Below are 18,183 nucleotides of genomic sequence, written 5' to 3'. Positions count from 1 at the left end.
TGATCAGAGGGAATAATGTGGCAGACAGAGAAGCAAAGAAAGCTGCTTTTCAAAAATTCCAGGATCAGGGGATAAGGAGAACGGGAGGTGATGAGAAAGTTCGTGTCCTGAGCTTCACAGCCCAGGAAAAGGAGAAATTAGACAAAATGGGAATAAAAGAGAATGAGGGTATTCAAAAATTGCCAGACGATAGGGAGGTCCTGTCAAAGTCTATGGCCCAAAGAATAGTGCAACAGCTGCACAACCAGACTCATTGGGGAACCCAAGCTTTAGTAGATCAGTTCACTATTAAGTATATGTGTATAGGAATTTACAATATAGCAAAACAAATAGTTAGGGGATGTATAACATGCCTAAGAGTTAATAGACATCAAACTCGAGGAAGGATTCCAGGAGGAAGGGAGTTAGCACACCGACCTTTTTCACATGTACAAATAGATTTCACTGAGCTACCGAAAGTAGGGAGATACAAGTACTTATTGGTACTGGTAGATCATCTAACCCACTTTGTAGAAGCATATCCTACATCACGGGCTACTGCAAATGTGGTGATTAAAACCCTGCTGGAAGAAACAATCCCTAGGTATGGACTAGTAGAAATATTAGACTCTGATAGAGGTCCCCATTCTGCAAACAAAGTACTGAGAGAAGTAACCATGGCCTTAGGCACTAAATGGCAATATCACACTCCTTGGCACCCTCAAAGCTCAGGGAGGGTGGAAAGGGCAAACGGAGAAATCAAGAAGCAACTCACCAAGCTCATGGTAGAAACTAAAATGTCATGGGTCAGATGTTTACCCATGGCATTGCTAAACATTAGAACCCAACCTAGAACGGATGTGGGAATCTCTCCTTTTGAAATGCTTTATGGGATGCCTTACAACTTAGAACTCCCGGGTTTTGACACCAAATTGTGATAAACAAGTCCACTGAATTTAAGGATCATATAATTATCTTTATTATTTTTGCAAGCAAGAATAAGCAAGGACAGCGCTGGGCGGACCGGAGTCTCCGCTCCGCTTTGGCTTGCCCAGCGCTGTCCTTGCTTATTCTTGCTTGCAAAAATAATAAAGATAATTATATGATCCTTAAATTCAGTGGACTTGTTTATCACAAGCACGAATCATACCTATTTATTACATAATCATAACCACCTTTTTATATTATTAAATCGATTCTTTTATCAGAATATTTATAACATTTCTTCTAGCTGAAGTCTCAGTTGGTCCTCAGTCCGTGGGGGAATGTGAAAGGACCACTCTATTCTTCTGAAAAAAACGTGACGCGCTTGGAGCAGGGAGCTGTGGGAGTTCTCCGGAGAGCCGAGAAGGCAGGAAGGGAGGCAGGGAAAGGGGCAGGGAGGAGGGGCTTAGCCTGGAGGGATCCGCGGAGCAGGAGGCTCGGTCTATCGCCGCTGTCCGCCGGGGAGGCTCCGCCGGCGGCCCCGGCCCCGCACCCCGCGCCGGGCGGGCAGGACGCGCCGCCCCGAGCCGGGCTCTCCTTCCGCCTCCCACCGGGGCCGGCAGTCCGGACGAGTCGCTGGCTGGGCTCGGTGAGGACGTGCGCTGCGGCGGCGAGAAGGGAGGGAGGGAGGGAGCGGGCGGGCGGGGGGCGGCGGGGCCGTGCCGTCCTGTCCTCCCTTCCCCTCCGGCCGCGGGTCCGGCCCCGGAGGCTGCCAGGAGCCGCTCCCCGGGAGCTGCCGGCCCCGCGGAGGGCTCGGGGCGGGCGGAGCCGTCTCCGCGGCCGGGCCCGGGAGCGGGGAGGCCGCGGGGCCGCAGCAGCAGCGGGGCCCGGCCGGGCCCGGCCGCTAGTTCGCTGCTCGTCTCGCAGAAGCAATTACCGTCAATTAGTAAAGAGTCCTGCGGGTGCCTGAACAAGGACAATGCGATGCGCAGGCTCCGGAACGCGTCCCTCGGCCCGATCGCCTTAAGGAGGCAGAGGTTTGTTCGCAGTATTGCTCCGTAGGCTGTGACAATGCAGGGAGATGCGGTTGAAAGATACTGAAAACACCCAGAACAACAACAGACGGGGAGATTCGTCTCCTCTCCCCCGCCACCTCCCGAAACAAAACTGAAAAGAGAATGTAATTACTGTCAGGGTTGAAGACTGGCTGTTTCGAGTGTCCTGTGTTTAAATTCTGCGATGAAAGCCCAGCGTTAGTGATTTTTTTTGCTTCAGCCTCTCAGATAGACATCGCAAGCTGTGCGGTAAGGAGCCGGTGCTCTGCTTTGTGTAAGAGGGACACCTGCAGTCGTGTGTTATGGTATAACTGATAAAACTGCTTATACTATTAAAGAAAAAAAAATCCCAGAACGTAGTTGAAGAGGTATAAGCTCGCTGTTTCTGCTTTGGGTTGTCTGAGTAGTGTAGCTGGTAGAATTAACTTATTTATTCCGTCTGCAGAGGCAAAGTAAGAGTACCTCATCAATGTGTAGCAAGTTCCTTCCTGTGCTTTGGAAGATGTGCTTTGCTTGTCCGTGGCATCAATGAAAACCGGTGGCATCAATGAAAACCGGAGGCATCAGGTAGAACCTGAGCAGATTTTCTGCTGGAGCACTGGATGTGTTTCAGAAACCCATAGGAATGCTGGCAGTTGTTTTCCTAGAAGTTGTTAGAGGCTGACTCAACTCTTTCTAGGAGCTCCGTGGTAACTTTGGGCATTTCCCTGCTCTTAACTAGCCTCCTGGGACAACTTAAAAATAGAATAAAACAAACCCAAGTCATCATGACTCCTGGTAAATATTTTCTCCTGAGAAAATACTCATCTGAGAATGATGGGAGTAAAACTTGTTACAAACATCAACATCTCCTAACTGGGCTGTTATCACCCTGTTCCCTTGAACTGGCCAACTGATGTTCCAAAACATTCAAACAGATATTCGTGGCAGAGAAAACAGAGTTGTGATAATGATTGCTTTTATATTGCTGTCCACAAAATTAAATCCTTTACTCTTGATGCCTGTGCTAGCATAAAAGTTCCCCTGGGTCTCAAGGTGCAAGATCTTGGAAAATTTACTGCTGTGATTCCCAAGATGTTTACCAGGACCCATTAGTTCAGTGTGTGTGTGGCTCGCTGCAGTGAGTTGGGAGGCAGAGTTCAAGAATCCAGCTCTCTTTGTAGTTTAAGCTTAAATAGTATTTTTCCCCAGGAAATAATATATTGTCTGATGTCTTGGCAGAAGACAAAAAAGATTACAGCATGATTTATGTCAACTCTGTTATGGAGTGTTTTGGTTTCCTTCTAAATAAAAGCTAAAACTTTCTCCAGTTCATTGGTCTGCTAGAATTTTTAGAAGTTTTATTTTTATTGTTATGGTTCTGATTTCTATTTAAAACACAGATGCTTTTTTTGCTCTTTCCCCTTCCTACTAATCTTCAAAAAAATAGTTGTAAATCAGTAAAATACTCTGATTTGCAGGATGCTGTCCCTCAAACACACTCTTTAGAAGCCAACAAATTACTGACTTGGATTGTTTTCTGCAGGCTAAGGTGTTTTGGTAGGAGAATATTTTTATGTGTTTCTAAAATTTACACAAATCAGCCTTTCCCAACTGTTTTATTTACCTTTTTTGTTCGGTTTCATTTGCTGCAGCCATGAACAACATATCAGTGGGTTGGGGATGTGAAACTGTCATAGCATTTGTGATCTTGTAATAATTAACCTGTTAGTTTGATGTTGAGCCTTTCTTCTTTGTGTTGAAGATTAACAGTTGTCAGAGGCAGAGCAGTACTCTCCACCCCATAAGTTAAAAGGCATGGACGAAGGCATGGGAGAAGGAGTAAAAGAGGGAGCAGAAAGCAAAGAAGGTGCAGTTCAATTCTCTTGATTCCTAGAGGAGCTCCTGCTTTGCTAAGCATAGTTATGAGAGCTTGTGAAAAACCTTAGAGCCTGCTGGTGACTTAAAAGGAAAGAAAAAAGAAAAGCAAGGAAAAATGGTGAAAATACCCATTATGTTTTTTAGCATTAAGTAATGCTATTCTTTGCATTTTCAAACTGTTAAAGTGCACTGATAAAAGGAGACTGGTGCTGTACTGGAAATTGGAATACAAAATCTGCCAGGGGATCTTTTGATATATCACTGGTCATCAGGACATAGGAGACTCTGGTGGTATTGTTGGTATGGGTCATTGCTCCTTTGGTAAAAGCAGCACTTGAAGCTTGTTGACTGTTGTCCCTTCTAGGAGCTAAGACCAGTGAGGAGCTCCTGTTCCTCCAGTGAGAGCTCCACACCTGTCTGAAGAGACACACAAGATTGCTGAAGTGATCTTTTTTTTTCTTTTTAAAGTGAAATTGTGGATGCCATTTTATTATCTACTTTGGTTCATCCTGAAGCATCACAAGTGGCAGCATCAGTGCAACTGAAGAGGTAGAAATGGAGAAGAAAATAGGGTTAAGGAAAATACAAACTTACCAACCTGTCTTTGTTACTCAAAGCATTTCTAAGCCATATTCAATACCGCTACATGCAGTTTTTCAAAGAACTGTAGTAATTTCTCATTGCTGAGAAATGGGAATGGATTTTTATTTTTTTCACACATTTGCTAGACACTACTATCATGTTTCTGACTATTATTTGTCTTCTTGATAAACACAAGCAATTCAAGTTCTCAGGAGTTTCAAAACTGCATAGGGCAGTGGAAATGTAGAGCAAAAATCCTGTATGAATTTATACTTGGAGGAATTTCAAGGAAGCTAATTTAATGGAAGGATTGATATTATAACCTATAGCAGGCAGGAAACTTCACCAATCAGATTTTTAAAAAGTCTTTTTAAAAATACTCCTGTGACCTTGAAGGTAGTGCTATGCCTTCATGCTGGATATAAATGGTCTCCATAAAATGCAGATATGCCAAAGAGCTCTTCTGGTATGTGCTTGTGAAAGACTTCAGTGACTGAAATTCAGTTAACTTCTTAATTTGCACTTCAGTCAGTATCCTGTACATAGTTTGCAAGCTTGTCTCCAATTAGTGGTCATTAGGTGTTGGATGATTAGGGAACAATACTTCTAGATGTCTACGACTACTGGGGAGGTAAGACAGTGCTTTAAATGTGCATTGAAACTTGAAAGGAATTTGGAAATTCCTCGGAGGCTGAAACATGTTCATGGTTTCTCTGCATTTCACTTGTTTCTGTGCAGTACTGAGGCCTGAACAATAGGCCCTGAGCTGAAGTTGACTCTCAATGAACCTTTCAACCAAACATTGTATAATACTTGTATCCACTTATTACTGAAAGATGCAGGATTGTTAGTGAAACATGTAGTGTGATAACAGTGTCTTTCTTCCTGTGTTTAGAGGCCAGTCAGGGCCATGAAATGGGATACCTGGCCTTGTTTGGAGGTCACGGTCAAAGCCAAATCCCTTGGTTCCCCCTTGAGCCATGGCCAGGCTTTGGGTGGAACCCAGGAGGAGAATGAAACCAGATGTACCTGCAGAGAAGGTATGGAAGCTTGTTTATTCACCAGCACAAAAGCTGGACCCTGTCACAGCGAAGACGGAGAGCTCGCCTGCGGCTGGATGCGCCTGAAGAATTTCCCAGTTACCAGGAGAGGCTCTCCAGTCCTTCGCTGTGGCTGGAGCTCCCCAGCTGAAGTGCAGATCTGGTTGATAATAAAATATTAGGTGATGTACCATTCTTAATTACTATAGGCAATCTTCTGTAGTAGTGATTATGTGCATTGCTTAGCTTATCTTTTTGTAATTCTTTGCTGTTTAAAACTATAGTAAATTACCTTATTTCTTAAAGTTGGTGTTTTGTGTCTTCTGTGCTGACCAAGTCCACTGGCAGACCAGTGTGATGGTAAATAGAAATTTGCAGTTGAAGTGTAGGGGTAGGTATTTTCTAAAAATGATGTTTCATCCAAGAAAACACAGCTTAGGACTCTGCTTCATCTTTAGCTGATCTTCTTCCATCATAGTAATATTCACAACTGGAAAAGCATGAGCTATAGATAATACAGCTGTAAGTACAGTGTTTTAGTTATATACATGAACTTTTCTGCAGAGGCATGGATATTCCTGTATAAAGGAGTCTGATGCTGCCATTACAAAAGCTTTCATCTGTAGGATTCTGAATAGAATATTTGGTGATGTCAATTTGTCTAATGAATCCAGTCCTTGTTATTAATGCCTTTTCCCCACAAATCTTTTCTGTTGAAAATTGCTTTCTCAGGCTTACAGCTATTATTCAAAAGCAATAAATGCTTGGTTGATACAATGAAGCAATCAAATACAGTCTCGAAGTTTTAATTTTCTTCTGAACAATGGCATCACTTCTGCTGGTGTTGATGTGTTGCTTGGTACCATGGAGAACTAGGATGTTAAAATTCCTTGTAAAGCATGGTTCCTCCAAATGCCTGATGTGTCCATAGTGCTTGCAGAAGAGGTGTTGCTTTTGACAAATTCCAATTTTTCTGTATCTAGTGCTTCTGGTTGTTGATATGTGGAATGGTGTTTATCTGCATTAGCTCATTTGTGGTGAGAAGAATGACTTCTTTATTCTTGACCCGTTGACTATGACCACAGTTCCCATGACACTTATGACAGTGTTGCTGGGTGCAATTAGTAGCTTTAGGACAGTGGATTGGGACCATTGCCAGATACCATGGCATGCCTTTTCCTTGATTTTTGTACTATCCCCTGAAAAAGTCCTAAAATGCAATTACAAAATTGTAATTTCTCAACTGCAGAATTTCTGAGTTCCCACTAAGATTTAAGGCACATTCAGAGATTGATGCTAATTTTGTTGTTTTTCTAAATTTGTTTTGCCATGGGCAGGGTCTGAAAAGACACAGACACCAACTTAAGGAATGAGGGTAATTTAATATATGAAACCGCAAAGAATTACAAAAAGATAAGATAGGATAAGCATCAGCTGGGGAAAGCTACTATCACAGCAAAGGACTGGGAAATCCTGCAGGTGTTTCCACCCACAGGAAATGAGGCTTCCGACTTAGCTGTGAGAGAGTCCCATTTTTATCCTGTTAAATAAACAAGCTACCATAGCTTCTGGTGCGGGAACATCTGGTTTCTATCTCCTACTGGATTTCTTCCAAAGCCTGGCCAGGGCTCAAGGATGAACCAAGGGAGTTGTCTTTGATCCTACACTCCCAACCAAAGCTAGATTTGGCCTTGCCTGGGTTCTAAATACTAAAACCATGTTTTGCCACTGAGCAGATACATATAACATTTGGTTGAAAGGTTTACCTAGAGGTCAACTTTGTCCCAAGGTCTGTTGTTCAGGCCTTAGTACTTCAGCATTTTGCTGTTGTTACCATGAAGTATAATAAGTAGAAATCTGCAGCTGTAGTCCTGCATCAAACATCCTTATTGAAATGGAATTTTAAAACTTGTTGACATAAATACTGAAATTGAAAATTTTTGAGCATACCAGGTTGTTCTTTTTGTTTAACTGGGGGTGAAACAGCTTGGACTTCACCCTACTTGCAAAAATCATGCAGTGATGGAGGGAGGGTGGCCATGTTGTTTTTGATGTTGAAGAATGCTGATATCAGCCTGACTGAAACATCTCAAAATTAAACAATATGAGGATGTTTAGAAACTGGTGTTTCCTGCTAGGAACTGGCAGTGGCATGGATGTGGGAGACAGATGTTTCCTGATAAAAGGAACCCATGAGTGGTAGTACTAATCCATGTATTTTAAATGAATTATGTTCTGCTGAGCTAACATGTAGGTCATGACAGTCAATCACGTTATCATATAAAAGCCCAAGCTCTCTTTTTTATGATAGGGATTTCTAGCACATTCTTTTTAGGAGAGTGCATGGAGATTCTTCCTTAAAGTGTGGATGCTTCTTGTGGTAACTCCTTGAGGCTGAGTGAAAGAGATTTGCCCATGATCAGGAGTGTGGGTGACCAAAACCAATCTCTTCTTGACAATTATGAAGCTAGTTTTGAAAATACCAATTTAATAAATAGTGCACTATAATACCAGTTACAGCCTTTTGTGCTGAGGCAAGTCATGGAGCAGATCATCTTGAATGACATCACATGGCACCTACAGGACAACCAGGGAATCAGGCCCAGCCAGCATGAGCTCATGAAAGGCAGGTCCTGCTTGACAAACCTTGGTTTAAGACAATTTAGGGGAACACTCTAAAATGAGTTGCTTCCCCTTAGTTTTAACCAATCCCTTTCCACCAATAAGGAAAAACATGTAGAGGAGATATAAGTGGAAAAATAACAGTTTACTAAAAAAAATCTCCAAAATAGCAATAGGCAAAACATATCAGTAAGAGCACCAGTTTTTTAGGAAGTTGCTGAAATCTCCCAGACTCCCAGAGAACAAAGAGAAACTAAAAACCTCAGAGTGATGGCTTCCCCAAGATGGTGCCTGCCATGGGGCAGACAAGGGAAAATGGCAGCAGCCCCCTCCTCTCCTTTTATCTCTGATGGCTGGTACTTGGTCAAGGGCTAGACCTTGTGGAAGGACTTTGCCTTCTCCTCAGCAGAAGACAGCAAGGCAAAGCCTCTGGGCTGGTGTGACTCGGAGCCTCCTGGCCCCAGCCAGGCACTGCTGGTGGGCTGGGGTCACCACGCTGTTATCATGGAGAGGGGAGTTTAAACCAGGCCCTGCCTCTGCCCAGGCCCTTGACAGTAGACACTAACTTAATTGAGGTGGCCAACACCCCAAAACTCACTCTCGTTTCACAAGTTCTTAAAAATGGCTGATTAGGTCTATTACAAAATTAAAGATTTATTGAATAGACCAAGGAATGCAGACATAAGACTTAAACCAGACTTCTTTCCACATAGGATAAACAAAGAGACACTACTAGTAGATAGGCAATACTGTGTGATTGAGGTGCCTATATTACAGCTAGCGAAGAAGTAATATAGATTAGGATTCAATGTTTTTTACCATCCAATTGCTGATGGATTGGATGGTGAGATACATTGAATCTTCCATCAAATCTTTCCTCTCAATTTCTGGAAAAATACCTACAAAGGTGTGTCCAAGCTTCATAGGAGAAGCCACCCTACACATTTCCAGGGAGTGTGTGAGAGGTTTCCATCTCCGTAATAATTTGTGTGGCTTTTATCATTGTAAAGAGCAGTGTCTTTTGGTCAATGACATTTACTTTTCTTAATCTCTTCCCACATCTTCTCTCCAGACCAAGATGTTGATTCTTAGTTGGGGGTCTCAGCCCTTCTGGCACCAGCAATGACCTCCTGCCAGGCTTCTGCCTGTGCCTGGGTTATCTCTTCCATGTGCAGCAGCCATCTGTGGTAGGGAGGGATGTCCTGACACACACACAGGGAGCTGGGCTGCTCTGCTTTTCTGGGCTCAACAGCATGGCTGCAGGCAGGTGTTGCATAATTCACTCTGAAATAGTTTTTGATTGGGAAATGTCGCTTCTCGAGTTGCCACTGTTGCCAGTGGAACCAAAAGGTATGCCAAAGGCAAGAGAAAGCTCCACCTGAGCCCCTCAACTTTTAAAGACTGTGGGAATTAAGTGTATTCACTTTGTCTCCAAACAAAAAACCCCACTAGCAAACTGAGAAATACTGTTTATTCAGTATGGGATAACACTGAATAAAATCACATTAAGAGTCCTGGTGTTGGGAGGAGACAATGCTAAAAACAAAAAGGAAGGCTGGGAAGGACAGCCTGATGCAACATGAGGGCTACAGGAGTAAAACCATCCTATAAACATTTTACTGAAGTCCAAAAAAATTCATGTACTGGCTTTTCTAGATCAGCAAGGTGGTTTACCCTGTTGTAGAAGGAAGTCAGGTGTGACAAGCTGACTTTCCCTTCATAAAGCTGTGCTGGCTGTGACTGATGATTGTTGTCCTCAGTGTTTTTCAGTACCTTTCAGAAAAATGTTTTCCATGATTTTACCAGACACTGAAGTGACACTGACAGTCCTCTACTTTCCAGGGTCCTCCTTGCTCTTCTTGAAAACTGGGGCAACATTTACCAGCTTCCAGTCAGCTGGGACTTCTCCAGACTCTCAAGATCACTCAAAAACCATCAAGAGAGACTTTGTGATGACATCAGCAGCTCTTTAAAGACTATTGGATGAACCCCATCAGGATTTGTCAGAAGTGGATAGGACACTGTTGGAAGTGGTGGAATTGGAATTTGTAAAAAAAAGTGACTACTAGTCTATGTGTGTTTTAAGTTTACTGTGAGCATTCTGTGATTGGCAATCTGAGATTAAGGCAATTTCCAACAAATTACCTCCCATGTAACTGCAAAGAATTTTGGGGCAGGAAAAGTGTGTGCTGGTGCTGTTGTGACATCTAAAATGTCTAATATGTATCTAAAATACAGTTATAAAGAGAGGAAAATGAGAATTTCGGATGTTTATATACTCCTTTCTTTGTGTGCGTTTAGTTGCTTCAGACTGTTTTTCTATAACACCATAAATCAGATGTGCTGAATTAGACTTAAATACTTTAGGTAAAATGAGACATGCCACTACAAGTCCAGAAGCAGAAACGAGAGTAAAATTTTGCTGGACTGCAGCTGGACTTTTGTCCTTTCAGTTCTTAGAATCTTCTATTTGCTGAACTATGTTTTGCAGAGGTACGAAATCGGTGTGATCACAGTGGCTGGCACTGAAATGCATATGTTTATAGGGTTTTTACTCTGTTAAAGGGAGCTTTTAGCAATCAATAAGAATATTTTAGAGCTATTGTGAGTGCCTCAGTTACATGTGTTGCAGAGATTTAGACGTCTTAAAGAACCACTGGCACAGATAGCTGGAAAAGTGGTTTTATTGAAGTAAAATGATGTAAAAGTGAGGCTTAAGAGAGTACCCTGGTCAGGTTTAACCTTACTGTACAGATACAGTAACAATAATAATAATTCAAAAGTACTAATACGTTATCTTAATGCTCTATGATACAAAGTTATACACAATATCACTCACCTGAGACCTAAATTTCTCCTCCAGGAGAAACTTCGAGGTGACCCAGCTCAAGGACAGGTTACAACACTGCAGCTGGGAGAGATGAAAAAAAAGCTCACCTGGGCTTTCATATTTGTGGAATAAAGTGGTTGGCTTGCAGTCAAATGAAATGCCATGGAATTTACATGAAATTCCTTGCACCCACAACTTAATTTGTTCCTTACTCATTAGTTCTGGAAGAACTACCTGCTATTGATGTCTTACTCACTTGGCTGGTGTTCCCAACTCTTACGCATCAAAGCTCTTTGTGTCTCCCTGTTCTATGTGGGTTTTCAAAGAATAGGTTGGAACTAGAAAAGTCCTTGACCTGGTCATGGCCTAGGCCTTTACTTCCTTGTGAGCCTGAGCCAAACTGTCAATAATTTGGTCAAGGAGTTGAGTTATGACTACTTTCCTAAGTCAATCCACTTTATTGACTCTAAGAGTGGTAATACAATTATCTCTTGCCTCTGTCCATCAGTGTGTGTTGCACTGCACATAATTGGTGAGGGTACAGTTACTTGATGAGTTGCTTAGCTTAATAATTATAATTAATGCTTGTTATATACCATTGCATAAACAGATACTGATATCAATGAATATTTTTAGAAGGGTTGGAAGTGTTTGTGGCTCATACTCCAGTCCCAGGTGCAATATGTGCCCAGCAAAGAATAGAGAGAATAGTCCAGCTGTCTAAAACCTGGGCCTTTCATGGCAAAGATTTAGAACCTAGAAGATTTGATATTTGCATTTGGAGGAGGGAGTAGATTGGGTAAAAAAAAAAAAAGACTTCAAGACAATTTCAGAAATACCTATGGTACTGGCATGCAAAAAGATTCCTTTAAAAATTACCCCAACACTTCACATTCTGGGCAGGACCCTGGCATTTACCAGGAAGATAAAAGCTTCCAGGTGTTCTTTGAGGGCTGAAATTTGGAATAATTTCTTGTGTAAGATTGCCATCTATATGTGGTAGGAAAGTCAGCAAGACAGTGGTGATGAGAGACATCAAGAGTGGGAGAAATTTCAGCTAATACTGCTTGAGCTACCTTAGCATCAATGGCAGGACTATAGCCATAGCCTGCAGGTAAATTAGTAAAGGTATAATTAATGCCATTCCCAGTACAAGCAAAGTGAGCTTGATAGGCCTGGTGGGTGGGACACCTTTAATGTCCAAACTGACTGCGTAGATAAGACAAAGATAAATGGCATTGATGGTTTTGGCAGCTTTTGCCACTGCAGTATGAGGCAGAGGGGGGGCAAAATGTATGCCTAGGTAGCTGTCACAAGCAGAATGGAAGTTTCACCCAAGGTTTATCACATATACCCTCCTGTTGAGTCACAGGGTGCAGAAAGGATCCTGTTGCTTTCTAAACTCCTCAGAGAGGAGTCTGGGTGTGGCTGGATCCAGTCCTAGCTCAAAGACTTAAAGGTTAACGTCTAAATAATTCTACAGGTGTATTTGAATCTTTATACAACCTCGTCCCACAGGATAAAGGAAGGCAAACCAATATGAAAAAATTATTTATTTATACGGTGCTAATACTGATGATATTGATCATAATACTAGTTGGACTAAAGGACCTTAATCAGAATTAATTACTACACAGTATAGATAGTTAACTATAATTACAGAGACAAAGCTGGCAAAATAATCAAGTAGAGATTGATGTTGCTCACTCCTACCAATGTCTGTAGGCATAGTTCTTTAATTCAGCCTTGGGAAATAACCTTGGAGGTATCCCCACTCAAAGGAGGAATCTCCACACACACTTCTAGAAGGGGGTATGTTAAGAGTGTGGGAAGTATAAAACAGTGAAGAAAATAGCAAAGCTCAATATGAGACAGAGCCCACGCATCAGAACATCAGTGATCAGGGCAGACATGGAAACCTGATGGAGGTTTCTGTTGCCATGGCATCGGGTAGGAATTTAAAGTGGGAAAGGAGCAGTGCAGTCTCAATACCAGGAAATGTTTTGTACAACTGCTACCAGGTATACCTGCTACCAAGAAATACTGCATAAGACGCAACCACTAAGAACAGAAAATTTGACTACCCACAGCACTTTGCACAATAATGGCTAATAAGGTATAAAAGGACCCTGATTTTGTGTTTAGCTGGGGGATGAGAATTTGACATGAAAATTGTAGGGACACATTTTCCTCACCCTCTGCAGAAGGGGCGCCTTTTGATAAGACTTGTGTCCTCGGCTGTGCTGAGTCTTTTGAAGTGAGAAATTGAGCTTGTGATTGCCATTGTATTGTCAGGGCTATATTTAGCTTCTCTGCAGTTTATGCAGACTCTGCTCCAAAAGAGCACTCCAAAAGAGCCATGTCTGTTGCATTAAGTAAACCATAGTACTTGTGAACCTGGTTGGTTCTTTTGAATGCAAATAGACTGTTGGAGCACCCAGTGCCTGGCCTTTAGTTATTCGTAGCAAGTCTCTGCTGTTAAAATTGGGGACTGAGTTTTTATAGTGATCCACTGTCAGTCAGATGTTTCTGGGCCAACTGAATCAGCTCAGCAGCCTTTAGCTCAGCAGTGTCAGGTGAATTATCAATACTGTTACTTCTTGGTTGCTTTATTAGGAACTTTTTTTACATTCTCACCCGTGCCAATTTCTGCTAGGAAACATTGTTCCTCACATCCTCAGAATGTTCAACTTTGGGGTTATTGAATCAGGCTGGTCTCAGCATTGTTCTACACCAAGTGCAGTATGATCCCCCTTCTCCATCCATCACTGACAACTTTTACAGTCAGGGTATTGTTCGAGCTGCTTTACCCCACGGAGGCAGAGTGTCCTGCTCCAGTAGCCCTGGTCAGGTGCCAGGACCCACTGGACTTGTGAGCTGACTGGCTGGGGCTCTTAAAAGGGGAAGTGGGTGCAACTCACTGTTTTTTCACTTCTCTGAAAAGAGACATGATGAATTTTGGGGCTTGCAGGATCACAGAGTGTTAACAGCATGGGTCACTGGAGGTAGGGGAGATGCTTCTCAGTGTCCTCAAGGTAGGGGGAGTTTGATTCAGAAGTACCAGGAGATTGTACCTTCCCTGGAGCATCATGGAAGGTCTGGTCTATGAGTGGTTCTGTCTGTGTAAGTAAAAAAGCTAATGCCTTTGTAGGCCTTTCTAGTTAGAAATATCTGCAGCATGGCCTCACTGAGTAAGAGTGGCCAAATTATTGGAGTGGAATACTTGTAAAAGGACGTACTGTCTGGAGCTTATCTGAAGCAATCTGTGAGTTACCGTTCCTTCTGGTAACTTACTGCATCTTGCTTATCTGACATGTACCTGTAGTCCCGTGAAAAACAAGGCATGTAACACAGAGGTACATAAATATAAACTCTGTCACTGACCCAGCTGGGCAAGGTTCAACTCAGCAGAGGCTGTCACTTGCCTGCTTTTTGTGGTGCATAGCTCTGCAGCTACATGCAGTGATAAACTGCTGCTGTGCAGACCTGACTAGAATTGTATAGGAATTACTCCACAGTGGAGGTTAGAACCTCTCAAAACCAGATCCTCAGGCTGGCTGGCTCTTAGGGAAGCCACACTTGACTGAATTTGGGAAGGGCTGAAGGGGCTTCTGTAACCTGTGGACTACTGCAGAAGGTGAGAAAAGTGTTCCCCTCCCTTGTGATCAGCTGAAGGCAGAATTTTGACTGTCCATGAGGACACACAGATGATGAGGCCATTGATGGTGGCATCTACCTCCAAATGGGAAGTCTCAGTAAGCTGCACCCTCCATGGCACCTGAGAAGGATCATCAGGTTCTGTCTGGGGTGCTAACTGTACGTCTGATAAATCTGTGAAACCAAGGGCTGCGGGGTTTCCAACTGATGAAGTGATGGGAGGGGCACCAGGGCCCTTGCTCAAGCCGTGGTGGGACAAGGTTCAGCATAGGGGCTTGTTGGCAAAAGCTGGTGAAACAAGTGTTGGAGCTCTGTGTGCTGCCTGTTTGGAATACCTGGGTCTAAAGAAGCTTTCAAGATTCCTTGGGTCAGGACATTTAGCATAGGCTTAAGGAGGTTTTTAACCACCCTTCCACAACGGGTTTGGTAGTAACTGTGGCTTGCATCCTGACAGAGGAGGCAGGATGACAGAACGAGCATAGCAGAAAATAGTTGGTGGTACATATAGGTAAAACCTTATAAAAGAAAGGCCTTGTAAAACATGGTTTAGGCCTTGCTATTCTGGCTAAGCTGGCCCATTGAGTTATCATGAGAAAAGAATCATAAGAATGAGAATCAGTTTGCATAACAATCTGTTTTTGTGAGAGAACAGTTTGCACCTGCAAAAATAAGGAGTCTATCCCATGAGAGTCCGTGAAGAAAAAATGTAAACATATCTAGAAAGCAAAAAGTTTGATGGACATATACACTAGCCATTACCAAGCAATGAACTGAATTTCAATGATTTTCTGACCTATTAGATACCAACATAGTGCCTTCTGATACCATATAAAATGAGCTGTGTGCAATGAAAATTCAGCTATTCTGCTTGAAGGAATGAGTGTCTCGTCCGTCTCATTCCTGTCTCTAATTTGAGGCCATAGCGACAAGCTGTGGTGCTGGGCACCATGTTAGTGGGCTCTGAGTGAGCCAGGACTCTAACTACTGGGTGCTGCTGGGCCTCAGATGAAAGACAAACTCATAGGACTTCATCTGGCACATGGGCTTCATATAAAGAATGATTGATAACCAGCCTACTTGTGTTTAATCCCAAATTGTGGGACTGCCCAGGAAATAGTCAGGTGACCTTGGTCATCATCTCAAGGCTTTTATCTTTGAGCATATGTTAGTGTAGTTTATCTCAAAACAACAGGTGATTCTTGGGGCTGGTCCTGTGTGGTTCCTCTAATAGCAATTCCTGTAACACATAACTCAAATCATGGCTTACAAAAATTTCAAGGTATATCCATTGCGACCTCCACCCTTGGTCCTGTTGGGACAGCTTATAGGATTTAACATTGCAATGAACCCCTTGCCTTGTCTCCAGCCTGGCTTCAGCAAGGCGTTCCTAATTTCCTGATTTTTTTTGGTCTTTACAGTGACGGTGATTGGATTTTAGTCTTTGTGAAGTTGTGTGCTGCATGTAGTCAAAGTTCCTCCTCTAGCAAGGATTTTACAGTTACTAATGGTTGGTATCTTAGTCTTGTTTGCCTCTCTCATAGTTACATTCCCAGAAAATGTAAATATCTTAAATTTCTTTAGCATTTGTCTAATTCAAGGATGTGATTTTGTTTTATCCCCTATCATTTTTTTTCAGGAAATACCCAGTGAAACATCAGCAGCCTGAAAGCTTTACCTTGGATGCAAAAGCCTGTTTTCTTTGCTAAGATTCTTGCATCAATCACTGTAAGTATTGCCTGGACACTGATGGTGATGATTTTTAGGAATTTTGTATGCCACTTTGTTTTCCTGTCTTCTTTTGTTATTGGTGTCGTATGAGAGCAGAGAAAGTAAAAGAGTGAAGAAAGATAGAGCTGTCTTTGAATCTTAAAAATAGCACCTATGAAATTGTAACACTGGGCCTTTTATTTTTTATAGGCTAGATATGAGTGATAGTTTTCATTCTCAAATTTGAAATCAGAGGAATCTTAAAATCTAAAAGAGCCTATGAAGGAAAGTCAGGAGCCCTTGTGTTTTGGGAGAAATGGCATGAAACATTCTGTTTTGAGGCTGCCTAACACCTTGCACAAAGCAAGCTGGGTGTGACCGTACTGAGAAGAGCTTGTCAAGATGCAGACAAGCATTCATTCTTGTATTTTCTCATGTGGGTTTTTATGCTTTTTTGTGCATTTTTGAAGGCTGAAATAGTGTTTGGCTTTGAAAACACTGTCTCTAAAAACTTTACAGAGTAACATGCTCACCCATTTGGGTTTGTTAGTTGTAGCAATGGGGGACAAGCGACATGGACCGCCTTAAGCATCTGAAGGAGTTCAATTTATTGTAGAAGTCGCACCCTTTTTATACCTTTAATCTCTACCTGACATAACTGAAACCTAACCGAGACCTAACCGAACTTAACAGAAAGAAGGCACCCATTGGCTGGCTCAGCTGCCATGCTGCTCTCCATGTGTTCTATCATCCAATGAGCTTCCTGCTCATGTGCTGTCCATGCATCCTGTCATCCAATCAGCTTCCTGCTCAAATGCTGTCGGTGCCTTCCTCCAGCCAATCCCAATCTCGCTCCCAGCTGTCACTCAGCTGCCGTGGCAGTGATGTCCCCCCTGCTTGGCCCGGCCCCGCAGTGACAGCTGTGGTGTGGCGGTGCCTGCGCTGGGGGAGCCGTGCAGTGTGGCTGCTGCTCCCGGCGGCCCCGCGCTTTGGAACAGCATGGCTTGGCCTTGTGGCCCCGTCCTCTGGCTGCCGATTCCGGGTGGATGTGCGAGACGAACATTCTGGTGACAGCCACCCGGCCAGCCATGCTGTTTGTCACCAGTCCATGCTTTGTGCGTGATGTTGCCATACTTGACAGGCTGGCAGTCCCGATGTGCCTGTGGCTGTGCCGAGGGCTGTGCTGCCATGGGGGGAGGCCTGCAGCAGAGGCTCGCCTGGGGGAGCTCTGCTGCGGAGCCACCTGCAGCGAGCCGGGCACTGCCAATTGACCCCCACTTGTCCCATTCACTGCCTGCATGTTTGGAACCCAAAGAGCATGGGTTCCAGAACCTAAAGCCCCTGCCAGAGAGTTAGTGTTATAAGCAGCAGTTCCCACATTTTGGCATGCTCTAACCAGTATCTGCTATGTCACAAGTATGTGGGTTATGAACAGCGAGCAGTGCTTTTCTACAATCTTCATTCGTGTTTATGAAAGCAAGCTGCTGCAACAGAATAGTTCTGGCCTCATCACTGTTGACTTGTCCGGAGAGTGTGGCTTGCAGTCTGTCCAGGAATTGCACAAACGACTCCGCTGGACCCTGTAAAATCTTAGCAAAGGAAGATTAGGATTGATACCCGTCCCCAGGAGCTGCCGCAGGGCCTGCAGGGCTGGGCGAGCGACGATATCACGTACATCGTGGGGGGAGCCTGCCTGCACTGCAGGGACTGTGACAGCTCTCTCCATCAGCTGCACATCGGTGATTGGTGGATTGCTGTCCTGCAGCGCTTCTGCCTGGGCTGTACACAGCTCTCAGTAATAGGTGAGCCAGGTAATTGGTGAGCTAACTGCGTCTAACTGCTGTTAGAATCAGTTTTGTTATGAACGAGGTCCCATGTGTCTAATTTAATAAACTACAAACTTAAAATTCAGCAGCAGTTTTAATTG

The 18,183-nt window shown here is 43.4% G+C and overlaps 1 protein-coding gene and 1 long non-coding RNA gene across 11 annotated transcripts in view; one reads left to right on the top strand and one right to left on the bottom strand.

The window, feature by feature from the left end:
• Positions 1-1,386: 1,386 nt before the first annotated feature.
• RESF1 (retroelement silencing factor 1) overlaps positions 1,387-18,183 on the top strand; it is a 28,030-nt gene continuing 11,233 nt past the window's right edge. Inside the window, exons 1-4 of one of the 9 annotated variants that reach the window (XM_064420931.1) lie at positions 1,387-1,552; positions 2,404-2,525; positions 15,968-16,056; positions 16,186-16,274. The gene's annotated coding sequence lies outside the window, so the exon portion shown is untranslated. Of the gene's footprint in view, positions 1,553-1,738; positions 1,941-1,964; positions 2,208-2,403; positions 2,526-15,967; positions 16,057-16,185; positions 16,275-18,183 lie in introns of those variants that run through there. The other 8 variants (XM_064420929.1, XM_064420930.1, XM_064420936.1 and 5 more) reach the window with 8 other exon arrangements.
• LOC135300926 (uncharacterized) lies at positions 3,950-17,140 on the bottom strand. 2 transcript variants are annotated; one of them, XR_010362671.1, is made up of 3 exons: positions 16,790-17,140; positions 10,902-10,973; positions 3,950-4,359 (listed from the first exon to the last, which is right to left on the bottom strand). It is a non-coding gene; the product is annotated as an uncharacterized LOC135300926 (long non-coding RNA). The 2 variants fall into 2 exon arrangements; XR_010362670.1 differs by having other exon boundaries at positions 3,950-10,083; positions 10,902-17,140.

The sequence above is a fragment of the Passer domesticus genome, chromosome 5 (genome assembly GCF_036417665.1).
Source record: "Passer domesticus isolate bPasDom1 chromosome 5, bPasDom1.hap1, whole genome shotgun sequence".
Taxonomy (NCBI): domain Eukaryota; kingdom Metazoa; phylum Chordata; class Aves; order Passeriformes; family Passeridae; genus Passer; species Passer domesticus.
The sequence above is the reverse complement of the archived record's forward strand: the minus strand, read 5'-3'. Positions and strand labels throughout refer to the sequence as shown.